This window comes from Pollachius pollachius (genome assembly GCF_949987615.1).
Source record: "Pollachius pollachius genome assembly, chromosome: 3".
Lineage (NCBI taxonomy): Eukaryota > Metazoa > Chordata > Actinopteri > Gadiformes > Gadidae > Pollachius > Pollachius pollachius.
The window spans coordinates 13994896-14000895 of record NC_136936.1 but is presented as its reverse complement, the minus strand read 5'-3'; the positions used below and the strand labels follow the sequence as shown (position 1 = coordinate 14000895).

The 6000-nt window shown below is 46.6% G+C and overlaps 1 protein-coding gene across 1 annotated transcript in view; it reads right to left on the bottom strand.

Moving 5' to 3' along the window:
* kirrel3b (kirre like nephrin family adhesion molecule 3b) overlaps positions 1-6000 on the bottom strand; it is a gene marked incomplete at both ends in the record, with an annotated part of 50504 nt that overhangs the window by 26260 nt on the left and 18244 nt on the right. The window lies entirely within an intron of this gene.

Genomic DNA, 6000 nt, shown 5'->3' with positions numbered 1-6000 from the left:
GAGGGGAGGTGGCGTGTGAGTCGGCCGCCAGCTTTTGATCGGTAAGTTCAAAGCAGAGAGCAGATGGCGTTTCTTGGAACAATCTTTCGACTGCTTTTTTGGCAGATAGTTCCAACTCAAATTGCTTTTTTTTTTTTTTTTTTTGCTCCGTCTCTCCCCTCCCCGCCCATCCCCCAACCCCGCCCATCCCCCAAATCTTTTCCTACAGCTCAGTCTTCAATCTCTCCGGGTCATTGTAGACAGCTGTTCTCCGTCCGGACCGGCCTCAAGCGCTTCTCGAAATCGATGGCTCTCCCTCTTGAAGAATGGAGGCCGGGGCTGTGCCGGGGAGCCACTAGCATGTGGCTGATAGCCTTAGCAATATGCGAGCGCAGGCTGCCTAATTGACTGGGTGGATTACTGGAGGTGGGCATGGAGGGGCAAGGACCCCTCAGGTCCAACATCTTGATTATAGTGTATGGAGACAGAGTGCAGACCATTTTACTCAGTCCATTTAATGCAGGCAGATGGTTTCCTATTTATACCACGGGTTGTATTACAGGCGGCCCGGATCGCTCTTGGCACACCTGTGTGCATTGGAAATGTTCTACAACATGAATGTTTTATGGGGAGTCTAAGTGTGGATTATTGGAAGGCACTTTCATTTCTTTTTAACGCTGGCAAGAGGGAATGTTACAGTGTTTGCATAATGTCCTCTCCATCACATCACATGACCTCTTACTTAGGGTACTCTTATTTTGGAGGCCTGCAATTCGCTTTTCCACCCTTCACTGTTCTTTCCTCTCGCTCTGTCTCTGTCTCTGTCTCTGTCTCTGTCTCTCTCTCTCTCTCTCTCTCTCTCTCTCTCTTTCTCTCGCCTCGCTCTATTTCTGTTTTCCTTACAGTTAAATTTGCCATTATCTGCTTGATTAAGCAACAAGAGTGCGCGGCTGAGAGCTTCCACAAAAAACATCCCCACCCCCTGATTTCACATCTGCATGTTCTATATTCATTAGCCTCACCACACATATGTGCACACACCCACACACACACCCCAAGCACACAGTCCTAGATATACAAACACACACACACACACACACACACACACCCACACACACACACACACACATGCACACACACAGGCCTAGATACATACCCTCACACACACACACACACACACACACACCCCCCCCCCCCCCCCCCCCCCCCACACACACACACACACACACACACACACACACACACACACACACACACACACACACACATAGCTCAGCTCAGCTTGTTTGCACTGCAAACACATGAGGATCATCCACTTCCATATTGAGTAGGACGTATGTGGAGCCGTGCCCTGCAAACCTGCAGCTGGCCCCGAGTCGCTGGAATCCACGGAAGGCAGCGGGGTCAAACAACCACACGGCACCACGGAATAAAACCACCACTTCCCCTGATTCATCCGCATCGCTGGGGCTGAGCGCTGTTTGCAAGTCCAAACGGCTGATGATGTCATTGAGGTTTGAAGTCCCGCTGGTCGGAGACAGAATGCCGCAGCACCAGGACGGAGTGCGGGGGTGGCCTGCATCCTGCCCCGTCTCCACCCCTCACTATCTAATAATTATAGTAAGCTAATGGACTCGTTTGGACGGCCCAAGTCAGCAATATGTCAACGCTCTTGATTCACCTCGCCTGGTTTTAAATCCCAGCCTCGCTTTTGGCAACCCCACTGGTGCGTGCCGTATTAAGATGTTCATTTGTCTAACTGCGAGGTCAGATAACCCGCGTGAACCTTCTGCGGGGTCGGAAACGCTGAGGTGGATGTAAATCCGAGCATTAAATCTGAACGATAAGGGGAAATTGTGTTCTAAAATGCATTGGATTTTCTAACTCACTTAAGCCAACAGGAAATGTTGAGGCTGATGTTTACATTACGTTCATGTCTGGCCTGTTGAAACGATGCGGTTCAGAGTGGGGCCAAATGGGTTTATGATATCTTATGTAAATGCAGTAGGGAATGTTCCAGCCGGCATTAGTTAACATTTTAATTAGTTTGCTCCTCGCCGCTGCCTCTATCGCACTAAACCCAAAATGTCATTTTGAAAACTTGGATTAGGAAAAAATAATCATTATTTATAGTATATTCTGGTAATTATGGACCAAAAAATAATCCATAAATCCACACAAAACATGGTGGGTTTTCCACGGTCAGGTAAGGTCAGGGATCAGCTATTGCATTACTTGAGGTAATACAAATCTAGCAAAATATGAACATACTTCTTATCAATTAATTTACTGGTTTATTACATTTTATTTAATTTAATAAACATGTACGGTGGTATTGATTTATAATTCCAGATTTCAGCACAGTACAATATAGAACCAGATGACTATCAGGAGTGCTGGAACATGTGTTTAACAATGTTAAACACTTGCAGTTCAGACCTTCCATCTTCTTTCAGGCCTTCAATCTTCTTTCTAGAAGAGGCACTATTTATGTAAATAGTAAATGGACTGCATTTATATGGCGCTTTTCAAACCAGTGGCCACTCAAAGCGCTTTACAATGCTGCCTAACGTTCACCCATTAATGCACACATTCACACACCGACAGCGGTGTCAGCTACGCAACGTGACAGTCAGCCCGTCAGGATTGGGTAGGGTTAGGTGTCTTGCTAAGGAACACCTCGACACTAAGCTAGAAGGAGCCGGGGATCTAACTAGCAATCTTCTGTTTACCAGCCAACCCGCTCTACCTTCTTAGACAAATGCTGCCCACGCCAAATTATAAGCATTCAATGTAAAAAATAAGATACAATTATACTTTTGCCTTCTTTGTGAATGTGATAAAGATGAAAGGGGAGACCATCAACACTGGACTGGATCAGTACTGATGAGTACATTTACGTAGACATGGATAAAGAAAGGCAAAGCAAATATGTATGCTCAGGCCTACTAGCCCAGTATAAGATATGCTGTCCTCTGCAGCCTCTTCCTACTGCAACAGATCCAACAGCATGTGCTACTATAGATCTACTAGTATATCAGTACAGACATGATGTCACATTGACCATTGCCCTTCTCCACAATTCACTCCCCCGTACCTGACTTCTACATTTCTCTCCATAACGAATAGCTACAATGTACACGTTGTAAGATATATACGCTAACAATAGAGCGGTTATAGGGGGCAGGCGGGTCATGGGGACAGAAAATACACATTTCCTCTCCACAGCTTCTTGGTGTTAAAGTTAAGCGGGTCGGCTTAGCTCAGGAGGTAGAGCAGTTGTCTTGTAACCAAAATATTGCTAGTTCGATCCCCAGCTCCTCCTAGCTGTTGGTGTGTGTTGGTGTGTCCCTGAGCAAGACACTTAACCCTAACTGCTCCTGACGAGCTGGCTGTCACCTTGCACGGTTGACTCTGCCGTCGGTGTGTCACTGTATGTAGTAACCGATGTAAGTCGCTTTGGATAAAAGCGTCTGCTAAATGCCCTAATTGTAAAGTAAAAACGACAGCATGGCTACCAAGATATAACCCTTAAAGGTGTTCAACTTGGTACTTCTGCAGACTCATGAGTCATCCTTCTGCAGACACGTGAGCACGCCATATGCATAAGTCCCACCAGGCGTATGACCTGCATCGCTTGTCATGCGACGACAAGCCCAAACGCTTCAGTATGCCACGAGTACTGCTCCGCTGGTAACAGCTGCATCTCATGAATATTATCCTCATCATGCCCCCTGGCCGGGTGGCTCCCAACTCCCGGGGACGGGCTACCAGCCCGACACCAATAGCCTCTGTTTGGGGCTGTTGGTGACAGAAAAATAGAGGAACCCCCATGTCTGACCTTCACTCTGTGACAATGCAGGGTCGATCCTTTATTGACCAGAACATCGCTTTTTGTTTAAACAACAATACAAGACAGTCTAGGCACCCAGACTACAGACACACATACACAAACTTGACAGACAGACACACAGACAGACAGACACATAGACAGACACACACACACACACACACACCTACACACACACACACACACACACACACACACACACACACACACATACACACACACACACACTCACACACACACACAGTATTCTAGGTCTCGGCTGTCAGTTGAACCGTTGATTACATCTGGGTGGATGGATCGGTGAAAGTCCATCACCCATCACAATGAACTCTAACCGCAAAACTAATTTGGATAATTACTTCGACCATTTACACTAGCATATTGAAATGACATGCACTGAAGCCCACACACAGTAAAACCGCACCCATCCACACGACCACACACACAGCCACACTTGCACACACTCACACACCTGTTCCTAAGTTCCGGTATAGTGTTCTGGGAGTTCTCTCGCACTAAGCAGCGATTATGGCTATCTTGGCTGTAACATTACTCAGCCCCTTTTTTAATGTCCATGAGTAGAGCAATACGCCTCTACGTTGTTGAAACAAATAACCAGGGCGAAGGTGTAACCACAGTTCTGATTGAGCCATAACCGAACCCAGGGGGGTAACTGGTTGTTTGTTGTTATTTGTTTTTGTGTCCGTGTGTGTGGTTGATGAAGTGAGCATGCAGCACATTTTGTGTGCTTAGCATCAGCTGAGGCTAGTGCACCGCTAATCAAATGAGTCAGAATTGGGAGGTTTTTCAATTGACACCCAGCGAGCGTGAATCAAAGTTCAATTACAGCATGGCTCCATTACAGCACGGCTCCATATCTACAGTGCTCCAATGAGGAGCTCTTTTTAAACACCGACCGAAAGGGCTGTGCTGGGAACTGGGATTCACCCTACCTGTGTGTGAGGGGAAGGTTTGGTCGGACTGGAGAGGGTTGAATGAGGGGGGGGGGGGGGGTGAGCACTAAAACCGGTTGAACGGCAGATGGAAAAGCACTTGCACGCTAACAATTGCGCCCGTAACTCACGTCCGATGTGTTGCTAACGACTACAATAAATGTTTTTAATCATTCTAATTGTATAACACGCTCGTTTTAACGCGGCGATAATAGAGTTCCCTACAACCCCTTGTACTTCTTCTTGTTTATTTATTTATTTCCAGATGTGGGGTTAGACCATGGTTCGAGGAGGTGATAGCTTCATGACAGAGACCACCCCTAGCAGAGAGAGGCAGTTACAACGCGAGATGTGCGGTCATTTGACATTCCCCTCTCACTGCGTGCTACGGCAACACGATGGGGACAAACGGCCAAAGGTTCCAAAAAACACAAACAACTGTTCATCACTTTACACCGGCACCTCACACGACCCCTACCCTAGAGAACGGGGCCGCCAGAAGTAATGGCTCTCTAAATAGCATTTTCTGCTTTATTAGTCATACTTAATAGTGTTGAAGGCGGGCTGTGAGTGATGCAAAAAAAAATCCCTTTGTTCATAAGCCGTCTTTTTTTTTTTCGTTGGGGACTGGGGAACAGCTCTCGATCAAAAAAAGATTCCCTGACAATTGAGGCTCAATGTATTTTACACGCTGGGCTTACTTTGCCTTTCTTCTTTCTTTTTTTATTCTCTTTTTTGAAGGGGAATTGTGCACGCTCACATCACAAAGATTGATGGGACAGGCGGGGAAATAAAAGGGGTGGGGGAATATGTGCATAGCGCCATGGTAGAGAGTGAGCCAGACCAAAGAGAAAATCACATTCATTTTAGATGGACAAGCTCCTTCAATATTTTATCACAAAAGAAGGGCCGCGCTTTCTGACCCACCCACAATGAAACGAAAATGAAAACCAATTATAAACGGCCATCTGGGGCTTCAGGTGAAACTCGTAAATATGTTTGCGGAGGGACTCGGCATATATGTGTTGGTCAAACACCTTTACAACCTGGAACCACATCATCATCAGAGGGTAGTAGCCTCTGAAGGGTAAATGCTTGTTTCAATACGTACTAGCATGTTAATAGAGCCGCTAGGCGCTCTGTGGAGCAACGTGGAATCCAACATGGGCAGCCAGCGCAGAGGAATGGAGCCGGAGGACAAAGCAAAATAATGTGTGT